The sequence below is a fragment of the Silene latifolia genome, chromosome X (genome assembly GCF_048544455.1).
Source record: "Silene latifolia isolate original U9 population chromosome X, ASM4854445v1, whole genome shotgun sequence".
Taxonomy (NCBI): domain Eukaryota; kingdom Viridiplantae; phylum Streptophyta; class Magnoliopsida; order Caryophyllales; family Caryophyllaceae; genus Silene; species Silene latifolia.
Window position 1 is genome coordinate 206613533 of NC_133537.1, and position 12354 is coordinate 206625886.

Sequence of the window (12354 nt, forward strand, 5' to 3'; positions counted from 1 at the left end):
GTGTCAATGTGAGCACTAAGTTGAGCACCCAATTGAGTAACGGAGTCCACTTCATGCTTTCCTCCTCTAGTAGCCTTGCGAGGTCTACTATATTGTGAATTATGGACCGCCATTTCCTCAATCTTGTTCCATGTTTGATTGTCATCAACTTCGGTGAACATTCCATTTGATCCCATATTGAGAATGTTCCTTGAATCTTCATATAAACCGTTCCAAAATTGTTGTACCAAAAACCATTCGCTAAGTCCATGGTGAGGACATGAGCGACAAATACCTTTGAACCGCTCCCAAGCTTCATACAAAGATTCTTCATCCCTTTGCTTAAAACCCGTAATTTGAGCTCTTAGCATGTTAGTGTTTTCCGGTGGGTAGAATTTTTTGTAGAAAGCTAGAGCTAACTTCTTCCAAGAATCTATTCCAAGGGTGGCCTTATCAAGGCCCTTCAACCATTGCTTTGCGGTGCCGATTAACGAAAAAGGAAATAAGACCCATCTAATTTGGTCTTGAGTCACGCCCGTTTGAGAGATAGCATCACAATAATCGCAAAAGGTTTCCATATGAGAATGAGGGTCCTCACTAGGCATTCCCCCGAATTGGCTCCTCTCAACTAGTTGGATGAAGGCGGACTTGGCAATAAAATTACCGGTGAGATGTTGCGGTGTAGGAGTACCATTTGGTAGATTCTCCTCGGTGGGTATAGAGTGTGACGAGAATTTAGGCATTGTAGGTGGATTTTGTGGGAAATTGTGTAATGGGTTTTCTTCTCCTTCTATTGCGAAAGGATTGACAAACTCACTAGTGGGTTGAACAACTTCACCAACACCTCTCAAATTCCTCCTAACAAGTCTCCTATTATTCGTCAAGGTTCTTTCGATTTCACGGTCAAAAGGTAACAAATCACTTTGTAACCTTCTAGACATACAAAATATCAAACAACTCAAAAACAATTAGAACAAACCTTGAGGAGTTTTTACTTCCCCAAGGTGAAAAAGACACAACTAATAACAATAAAAGAAATCTTAAATCAATTAAACACCGTCCCCGGCAACGGCGCCATTTTTGATCGAGGCCATTTCGTGTTCACAATTAAGTATATGTGGTCGTTGGTCAATGGTCGATACAAAACACAATTTATACTTCACAAACAACTCTACAATTAGTAAAGAGGCAAGTAAAGGTCGGATCCCAAGGGACGGGTATTGAAATGAGAATTCTATTGTAACTAGTAGTGTCTAGGGGGGTGTCACAAATTGGGTTGATGTAGAAGGTTGCTAAACTAGAATAACAATGAAAATAAACAAGCAAGATGAATAAAAAGGGGTGTAAACAATTGATTAAAAGAACTAGGGTGTCATGGGGTCATAGGGGAATCATGGGATATGATCATACAAACATGTTCTCAAATTATAAGCAAGCAATTATTGTTGTGATGGATTGAGTTGGGTTATATCTTACAATCCTAGGAAAGTTTGGGTCCCGGAGCCGAATCGATTAGATTGTACAACACCTACAAGTCAACTTAATCTTTCCTACTCAACACATGCATGGTCTAACAAGACTCGAGTTGGGTTATGTCTTACAAGTCTCATTGAAAAGATAGAAGATGATAGTAAATGCAAGGATTCATAGGCTTAGCATTTCATCAAATATAACATGTGCATGTATTAAGATCAAAACAAGCAAGCAAATAAGATATGAAAGCATATTGATTTAAGCATGAATCATTCCCCATGTTGGTTTCCCTTAATCACCCATTAAACCCTAGCTAAGAGACTACTCACTCATTATCATGTTGATCATGCTAGCAAGGTTGTCAATCATACCAACAATATGAAACATGATGAATAAATGAAAGTAATTAACAATAATTAAAAAGGGATTAAGAGATTATACCTACTAATGATTCCAATAATAAAGCAAGAATAATAGAAGTACTTGAATCCTAGATTGAGAGGTTGTCAATCTCCCAATAATAACCCAAATAATCTTCAATTACCCAAAATAAAGGAAGAACAAGAGAGAGATTAAAGAACTAAAAATTGGATTAAAACTTGATTAATACTTGATTACAATATTGAAGAGAGATTTGATTGATATTAACTACACTAATTATTGATAAGAAGAACATGCTCCTCTAATTAGCCTAATGGGGTATTTATAGTGAAAATTAGGGAGGATGCATTAGGGTTAACTAAGGGCTAAACTAGTAATTACACTTTTTAAGTTGAGCAAGGAGGACCCGGTATTTTCTGAGAGAAGGGCTTCTCTTTTCGTAGCTTGAAGAATGAAATCCGTCTTTGTGCGAGAATCCGTGCGGATTAGAGTCGGGACGGCCGGATTTGGGCCGTGCAATCCGAGCGGATTCAGGAGAGGGACGCTCGGATTGTTGAGGGGGAATCCGAGCGGATTCCAAGGAGGGATGCTCGGATTGTGCTGGCTGGACGGGCGGATTGTCTGCAATCCGTTCGGATTGTTAGTCAGCGTCAATTCTTCTTCTTTTCTTCCCTTTTCTTCATAAATTCCTTGGGGATTTCCTTGGGGACGCAAGGATCCTTTCTCAACATTGTTCTTCTACTATGATATGTACAAAGGCCTTCTAGTATTGTCTTTTCTTGATGCTTGGTCATTGAATACAATCAATTTAGCCTCGTTTTGCCATGAAAATGCAAGATTCTTACTCCTTTCCTACCAAGGGATCAAAATCTCAAAGAATATGCAAAACAAAGAACTAAAGATAAGAAATGACCCAAATAGGCACTAAAAAGCATGGGAACAAGGCTAATTCGGGGGCTAAATATGCGCTAATTATGGTCACATCAATGGCTCAACATTGATTGTGGGAAGAAAGGCACTACCGTTATTGTGAATGGAGGCCTAGTCACTATCCTAGCTAAATACTTTGATCCTAACTTCAACAAAGATAACAAGTATGAGGCGAAAGAAGGTGGTCATCTCGTTGATTTGCATACTATGATACACAAGTACAAGTGGGTTGCCCTTAACCCTCTTGACACCAAGTATGGATGGCTCACTGGTGAGGCTAGTTCTTTAAATTTGCCTTTAAAGATTTGTCGATTGAGTGTCCACCGGACCAATTATCTACTTCCCCTTTCAAAAGAGGTCGAGTATATTATCCAACAACAAAAGGGTGAACTTGAAATACCCTCCTCTTCCATTGTCACCCCACCTTACCCTTTTGAGTATCAAGAGTTCAAGCCGGAAGGAGTTGAAGCAAGAAACGATTATTTGACTCTTCTCATGCAAGCAATGCACAAGCAAGCCTTTGAGGATCGGAAAAATGCTTACTTAGCTCAATATCCACCCCTCTTACACTTAGCTAGACAAGGACTACTTGACCCATCATGTCCGTTGCCTAGTTGGGCGGATAAGGAAGTCCTATTTCCGAGTGCATCTAGGGTTGTTCCGGGTGACAATGAGGTTGTTGGTAATGAAGAAGTTGATGATAACATTGATGAAGAAGCTAGTGAAGAAGGAGAAGAGGATGATGAGGAAAATGAAGAAGAAGGTGAAGAAGCAAGTGAAGAGGGAAGTGGCAATGAGACCACTTCTAATGAGGATAATGATGATAGTGATGATATGATGGAAGGTTAGCAAGCTTTGGAGGCTCCTACCCTCTCAAGGTTTGTCTATTTCTCTCTTTGTTCTATTTATTTATTTTTCTTGATCATTGTTGGAGTAGTCCTAGCACCATTGAGGACTCACACCTCGGTACTTTTTGAGGTGTTCTCATTTTATTGTTCCCACTTTCAAAATCCAAAATGACAAATTAGTTTCATGCATTGCATAGTGTGTCCATGAACTACACCCATCCTTGGACATTAGCAATAGTGTCTAACTCGGTTTGGGGAAGTTAATGCATACACAACGGGAGGTAATCTAAATTATCCTCTCCGTCATAAACAAAAACCATGCATCATGTAGTGTAGACTAGTGTAGATTGCATTTAGTGTAGAAATCATGCATCATGTTTGCATAATTTCCCATCATTTTGGCCATTGAGGACAATGCCCATATTAGTGTGGGGATGGGGAATTCTAACTTAACTCTTATTCAAAAATCCAAAAAATTGAAAAATTTCGAAAACCATAAAAATTTAAAAAATTGAAAAACCCAAAAACATGTTTATTCCTTTTGTAGTGTAGTTATATTGTATATATTGTACATTGTGTTTGTTCTATCCTTGTTCACATTGATTGACTACGCCACATCCAAGACATGAGGATCATGAAGACCGCATGGTATCATCTTTCCAATCTCCTTTTTCCTTTTTATGTTAATGACTATGTGGCTTTATTTTGATTGATGCGGTATAACAATGTGAATTTAGGACTTGCATTTAGTTTATATGTCATATTAGTTGATAGAATCACTTGTATTAGGATATTTATATTAGTTGCATCATTGCATGTAGTTGCATTTAGAAAAAAAGTTTTGAAAAGTGCCTAATTGAGAACTTTGACAAGAGCAACTAAGCCATTACAAATACTTTTTTAACTTAAGACTTTGCCTACTAGAATGGTTGTAAAACACCCTAGATAGTGTCATACTAGTGTCTTTTGACCCATGACCCAAAGCCTAGTCAAGGGTTTGCATGTGAGTCACCTATCCAACCCCGTGATGCGATGTGGACTTGGTTAACATGTCTAGGTGACCTTGATTGACCTTGTGTTAAGGCAACCCAAAAATATTTTCTATCAATAAGTTTGAAGTGCTCATTTCGAAAATTTTGTCATGTGGAAGTAATTTAATGCCAAAGAAACCTCAAAAGTTATGAATTGTTGAATGTTGAGAAATTTAATTGTTTTGATGGAGGCGTACCACTTCGATGTGCTTTGGAGCGGGATCCATTGAATTGGGCCCCCACACGGTTGTGAATTCGGCCGCCCAGAGACAGAGTGACTATCACCCCGAAAAGCTATTGTCTAGAGGTTAACCGGTTGCCTAATAAGCGATTGGCGAAAGCAAAGGACACTAGCCCGGAAGGGACAAACCCCATCTTAAATTTTTGAAATGTTAAAGTGAAATGAGGACAATTTTGAATACTAGTCATATCCACCCGTTGTGTATAAAGATTTGAGCATTTCATTCCCAAAAAGCCTTTTGTCAAACCACTTTGTCAAGCTTGGGACGATCCATGACCTTTACTTTTGTAGAGAATTCGAGACTTGTCATGTCATATGCTACTAGCATCATAGGGATCATCATTCCACCACCATCGATCGCTCTTGACGAAAGCATTTGGAAATTGAGGACGAAAGTAGTCTAGTTTAACACCATTTGGAGGTGATTTAGTGCCATCCTCTTAGCCTTAGTAATTTGTTGAACTAGTATTTGTGAAGGATTACATGCTCTTAAATTTGTTCTCTCTTAGTTGCCTCCGCCACTTGATGAGGAAGTGGCTATTCCTTTTGTAGATGCATCCATTATTTGATTTTGTGTGCTTAATGTTTGGATGTGTCGCCATTTTGGTAAGACCCACCTTGCCTTGCAAGAAGGCATCCTACCTCATGGTTGTCTTGTTGTGAGTTGAAGGGGCAGAGTGAGACCCGCTAATTGTCGCATATCGGCAATGCTATTAGGTTAGTTTAAATAATGGTCCTAGTCTTTGTCACCTCTTTACTCGGGACGAGCAAAGGTTCGGTTTGGGGATATTTGATGTGACCATAATTAGCGCATATTTAGCCCCCGAATTAGCCTTGTTCCCATGCTTTTTAGTGAATATTTGGGTCATTTATTGTCTTTAGTTCTTTGTTCTGCATATTCTTTCAGATTTTGATCCCTTGGTAGGAAAGGAGTGAAAATCTTGCATTTTCATGGCAAAACGAGACTAAATTGATCGAATTCAATGACCAAGCATCAAGGAGAGACAAGATTAGAAGGCCTTTGTACATATTATAGTAGATGAGCAATGTTGAGAAAGGATCCTTGAGTCCCCGAGGAAATCCCCAAGGAATTTATGAAGAAAAGAAGAAGAAATGTTGCTGAGGCACAATCCGTGCAGATTGTCTACAATCCGGCCGTCCTCCACATGCACAATCCGTGCGGTTTCATCCCAAGACGCTCGGGTTTGCCATCACCAGAATCCACCCGGATTCCTCCAAAGCCGCCCGTGTTCCACCGCCAGAATCCGCCCTTCCCGACTCCAAAACGCACGGATTCTTGTACAGCGCAATTTCGTCTTCTCCAAGCTACAAAGAAAGAAGCCCTTCCTTCGAAAAATATCGGCTCCTCCCTGCTCAATCTAAAAAGTGTATTTACTAGTTTAGCCCTTAGTTAACCCTAATGCATCCCCCTAATTTCCACTATAAATACCCCATTAGTCTAATTAGAAGAGGAGGTTCTTCTTATCAATAATTAGAGTAGTTAATATCAATCAAATCTCTCTTTAGTATTGTAATCAACAATTAATCAAGTTCTAATACAAGTTTTATTTCCTTAATCTCTCTTTTGTTCATCCTTTATTTTGGGTAATTGAAGATTATTTGGGTTATTATTGGGAGATTGACAACCTCTCAATCAAGCATCAAGTACTTCTTTTATTTTGCTTTATTATTGGAATCATTAGTAGGTATAATTCTCCTAATCCCTCTTTAATTATTGTTAATTACTTTCATTTATTCATCATGTTTCCTTTTGTTGGTATGATTGACAACTTTTCTAGCATGATCAACATGATAATGAGTGAGTAGTCTCTTAGCTAGGGTTAATGGATGATTAGGGGAAACCAACATGGGGAATGATTCATGCTTAATTTAATATGCTTTCATGGTTTATTTTCTTGCTTGTTTTGATCTCAACTCATGCACATGTTATGTTTGATGAAATGCTAAGCCTATGAATCCTTGCATTTACCACCATCTCCTATCTTTTCAATGAGACTTGTAAGACATAACCCAACTCGAGTCTCATTAGACCATACATGTTTTTGAGTAGGGAAGACTAAGTCGACTTGTAGGTGTTGTACAATCTAATCGATTCGGCTCCGGGACCCAAACTTTCCTAGGGTTGTAAGATATAACTCAACTCAATCCATCACAACAATAATTGCTTGCTTATAATTTGAGAACATGTTTGTATGATCAATTCCCATGAATCCCTTATGACCCCATGACACTCTAGTGCTTTTTATCAATTGTTTACAACCCTTTTAATTCATCTTGCTTGTTTATTTCCATTGCTATTTTGGTTTAGTGACCTTCTATATCAACCCAATTTGTGACACCCCTAAGACACCACTAGTTGCAATAGAAATCTCATTTCAATACCCGTCCCTTGGGATCCGACCTTTAATTGCCTCTTTACTAATTGTAGAGTTGTTTGTGAAGCTATAAATTGTGTTTTGATTCGGACGTGACCCAACGACCACATCTATTTAATTGTGAACACGAAACGGACCGATCAATAATCATGCTTAATTTAATATGTTTTCATAATTAGATTGCTTTCTTGTTGTGATGTCAACCTATGCACATGTTATGTTTGATGAAATGCTAAGCCTATGAATCCTTGCATTTTTACCATCTCTTATCTACTCAACTTGACTTGTAAGATATAAACCAACTCGATTCTTGTTAGACCATGCATAGAAGTTGAATAAGAGGAAAGTAAGTCGACTTGTAGGTGTTCTACAATCTAATCGATTCGGCTCCGGGACCCAACTCTTCCTATGAACCGTAAGACATAAACCAACTCGGTTCCTCCACAACATTAATTTCTTGCAACTTTGTAAACATGTTTGTATGATCAACACCATGAATCCCCTATGACCCCATGATATCCTAGTACTTTTAATCATTTGTTTACATCCTTCCTTTTATTGCTTGTTTTACATTATTACTTCATTAGTCTAGGACACAACTACAAACCCCATCAATTGTGACACTAGCATAAATTGAGATAGATAGACTTAGAACCCAAAGCACACCATCCCATGGATCGACCTCGACTTAATGCTAACTAGTTGTTTGTTGAGTATTATAAATGTGTTTGATTGGGAGACCTGACGACATCAATCACCCATCTAAATGGCGCCGTTGTCGGGGACGGTGTTATGTGATTAAGTTCTTACTTGTTTGTCTATTTTGATTTTGATTTCACCTTGAGGAACTTGTTCCTCAAGGATTGTTCTTACCGTTTTTGTGTAGTTTCCATGCTTGTAGTTGTTTCTTTGTCTTAGCTATGATGGCTCAAGACTTGACATATGGAGTATGTGGTGGATCTTTTGAGTATGACTATGGGTATGAGGAGTTTGAGGAGCAAGTCTACACAAATCTACCTTACTATTCATATAATGAAAATCCTAACTACTACCCCAACTTTTCCCACCAAAATCACCACACCCATTATCCACAACAACCACCCACCCAAAACTCACTTTACAATCAATTCCAAATGCCACAATATGAGCACTTTCACACCCACCCATAACAAAAAGATGAGCCCAATTTTGACATTCAAAATATGGTTCTCCAAATGATGGGAGACCAACAAAATTTCTTCACACAAATTCTAGAGGAGAGACAAAATAGGAACAATGTTCTCCAAAGAATTGTTACCCATGGTGAGGTGTTGGCAACTAGAATTTCCCAAATAAAGGCAACCCAAGCAACAACCCAACCAACCACTCCACACCAATCCTTGAGCATTGACTATGAGTGTGAATTTGAGGCAATGACCTTTGATGAAGAAGATGTGAAGTGGGAAGAGCCAATCTCCTTGAGCTCTTATTAGTATGAAAGTGTGGTATTTGATGATGAATACATGAGGTTGAGTAAGCCAAATACTCTTAGCCTTTGTGAGTATGAGGATGTGACTTTTGATGTGGATTTTAAGGTATTGGAGAAAGAATTATTGAGGAGAAGTGACGCCCCTATTTATGATTCATATGGAGAAAGCGATGATGATGCATCTATGGAAGAAGATGATGAGGGAAATATGGACTCAAATGATGAATGGAGTTATGGGATTAGCTTTCTTGAGGAACCCATCCTTGAGAAGTTTGAAGATTGCTTCGATGAAGAGGAGGAATGCGTTCATGAGAACCTTTTCGCACCCACTATGGAGCCCATGATAGTTGGAGATGACATTATGGACCTTCTCACGAAAGTCAAATCGTCATACAAGAATTACTTAGTGGGGAAGCTCAAAGAAAAGGTTAAGAAGGAGTCTATATGTGGAAATTTGGCATCCACTATCCCAACTCCTAAGACATCCCATCATCAATGCCATGAAAGTTCGCCTTCTATCCTTGGAGAATTGACTAGTCCAAGCATTTGCGTCATCAACCATGGAAGAAATAGGAGCAACCGGAAAAGCCCCCATGGCAAGAATCTCAAGTTTGCTAGTTTCAAGAGCCGGGAAGGACATCATCACAAAGCAAAAGAGAAGGGGAAGGAGTTCAAAGGGAGGTCCCTCATGGATTGGCCCTACAACATTTTGAAATGGTTCAAGACTTATTCATGCTTACTTGAGGACCATTCACAAACCTTTGATCAACTATTGAGAGCATTAAGCTCCATGGATAATGGAATTTGAATGAGTTTGGTGGGGTCCTCCCTCAAACCACCATTTGTAAGATACCTTTGATCAACTATTGAGAGCATTAAGCTCCTTGCATTTTTACCATCTCTTATCTACTCAACTTGACTTGTAAGATATAAACCAACTCGAGTCTTGTTAGACCATACATAGAAGTTGAATAGGAGGAATGTAAGTCGTCTTGTAGGTGTTGTACAATCTAATCGATTCGGCTCTGGGACCCAAATCTTCCTATGAACCGTAAGACATAAACCAACTCGGTTCCTCCACAACATTAATTGCTTGTAACTTTGTAAACATGTTTGTATGATCAACACCATGAATCCCCTATGACCCCATGATATCCTAGTACTTTTAATCATTTGTTTACATCCTTCCTTTTATTGCTTGTTTTACTTTATTAATTTCATTAGTCTAGGACACAACTACAAACCCCATCAATTGTGACACTAGCATAAATTGAGATAGATAGACTTAGAACCCAAAGCACACCGTCCCATGGATCGACCTCGACTTACCGCTAACTAGTTGTTTGTTGAGTATTATAAATGTGTTTGATTGGGAGACCCGACGACATCAATCACCCATCAAGAAGCCACACTGGCCTATGGGACGGGCGTCCCAAGCTCAGCCCGAACGTCCTGAAGAACAAGACGGGTGGCCCAAGACTCTGCCCGAGCGTCCCACAAGCAGGACGTGCGTATTTCCTTACAGCATGGGCGTCCAACAGGACGGGCTTATTATTTGGATCATCCTAAGTTGGTATAAATTTCTTTAATCCTTTGGTTAATCATTGTTTATTATTTTACTCATCCATCATGTTTAGCTTTGTTAATATGATTGACACCCTTATTAGCATATTTTCCATGATCATGAGTGAGTAGTCTCCTAGCTAGGGTTGACGGTGGATTAGGGGAGTTTATCATGGGGTAGATCTTTACTTAATAAGTACATATGAGTGCTTTCTTGTTGTAGTTTTCACTTATGCACATATTATGCTTGATTAAATGCTTGATTGACAACCTAGCATAAATCCCTTATCCATTCAACAAGACTTGTAAGACATAAACCAACTCAAGGCTTGTTAGACCATGCATATAGTTGAATAGGGAGAATTAAGTCGACCTGTAAGAGTTGTAAAGTCTTGACCAACTCGGCTCCGAGACCCAAAACGTCCTAGGAATTTTAAGATATAAATTAACTCAATTCCACTACAACAATAATTTTCTTGCATCTATGCAACTTGTTTATGTGATCTCACCATGATTCCCTTATGAACCCATGACACCCTAGAGCCTTAGTCAATTATTTACAAACCCTATTTACTTGCTTTACTTTACTTTCATTTGTTTACATTTGCATTGTTAAGTAGTTTAGATTGCAAATGTAATACTACGGTTTTATAAGTCTGTTACTCGGCCGAATATGGTTTACTCGGCCGAGTAAGTGTGTCGTGTGTTTCTGGACAGACTACTATCCAGGAAGACTCGGCCGAGTATGAGAATACTCGACCGAGTTGAAGATACTCGGCCGAGTATACTCTATACTTGACCGAGTATCCGGTCTGACGATGTTTATTTCTGCGGTTTGATTTACAGGGGATCAGAGTTATATAAACGTGGATTTCAGTTTCTTAATCACTTTTAACAAAACCTAACTCCCATCGTAACTCTAATCATCTCAAAATCTCTCTCGATTGTGTGGATCATCGTGAGTCTTATTCATCCTTCCTTGCGTCGATTGTGTCGGTAAGCATATGAGTATATGAGTTTCATTAATTTGTTGTTTTAGGGTTTTGCCCTAGTTTATGATTTTGGGGAAAGGGGATTGTGGCATGTTGTAATTGGGATTATGTGATTGTTGTTAGGTGGAGACTTCGTAGAGGAGCCATTCTAGCCTCCTTAATTGTCTCATTTCAGTTGTGCTAAGGTAGGGTTTCGCTACTCGGTTTACTGTTTAACTGATTTATGATTTTGTTGGCATGATTGATATTGTGATAACTGTTGTTGTTGGATTGGAGTTTGGTGTTGGTGTTGTGATGGTTGATGGTGATGTTCGCGAGGTGCATCCTCGGCTGAGTGGAGTCACTTATAGGAGTGGCTTCATGCCCTAATATCACCCTCTGTCGAACCCGCTACAGGAGGGGATGTGCACATTAATGAATAGGGTTATCGCTCGTTGATGAGCGGGGCTTAGGTAGGTACGGCTGCGGTCCCCCACTGGCAGGGTTACACACTTTAGCGTGTAGTCAGTTACATGATGAGATTGGGAGTTGGAGGTGGATTGTGATCAGCTGTTTATCTTATCGTACCTTGTCTAATTTCGATTATGCAGTAAACTGACCCCGTTGTTGTTTTGTAAATTTGTGGTGATCCATTCGGGGATGGTGAGCAGATTGTGACAGGTGATGATGGTCATTAGCTTCAGGGACCATATGGGGAGTCATCATTCGAGTCTAGCTTTCGCTGTCATGAGATTACTTTCTAGTTTCAGTTGTTTGAGTATTAGTGATCATTATTTTGGATTTGGTTTTGGAACATGTAAACGTTAATTCTTTATACTTTAATAAATGTTGTTTTGGAATGGTAACTTTGATATACTAGCCTTGGGAAACTGAGATGGTGACGGTCTCTCATGCTAGGGTGGTCCTGGTAAGGCACCTTGGTATGTGGGGGTGTCACAAAGTGGTATCAAAGCGACGATTCTGGAACTTAAAACTAATGAACTTAATGAACATAGGGAGTCTAAATAAAATGAACCCGGGGAGAGTTGTTTGGAGCTACCGCAAAGACTTGG

The 12354-nt window shown here is 39.2% G+C and overlaps 1 non-coding gene across 1 annotated transcript; it reads left to right on the forward strand.

Annotated features, from left to right (window-relative positions):
- The first annotated feature begins 243 nt into the window (after nt 1-243).
- On the forward strand, nt 244-350 carry LOC141626000 (small nucleolar RNA R71). Its single transcript, XR_012535735.1, has one exon. It is a non-coding gene; the product is annotated as a small nucleolar RNA R71 (small nucleolar RNA).
- Nucleotides 351-12354: the final 12004 nt, after the last annotated feature.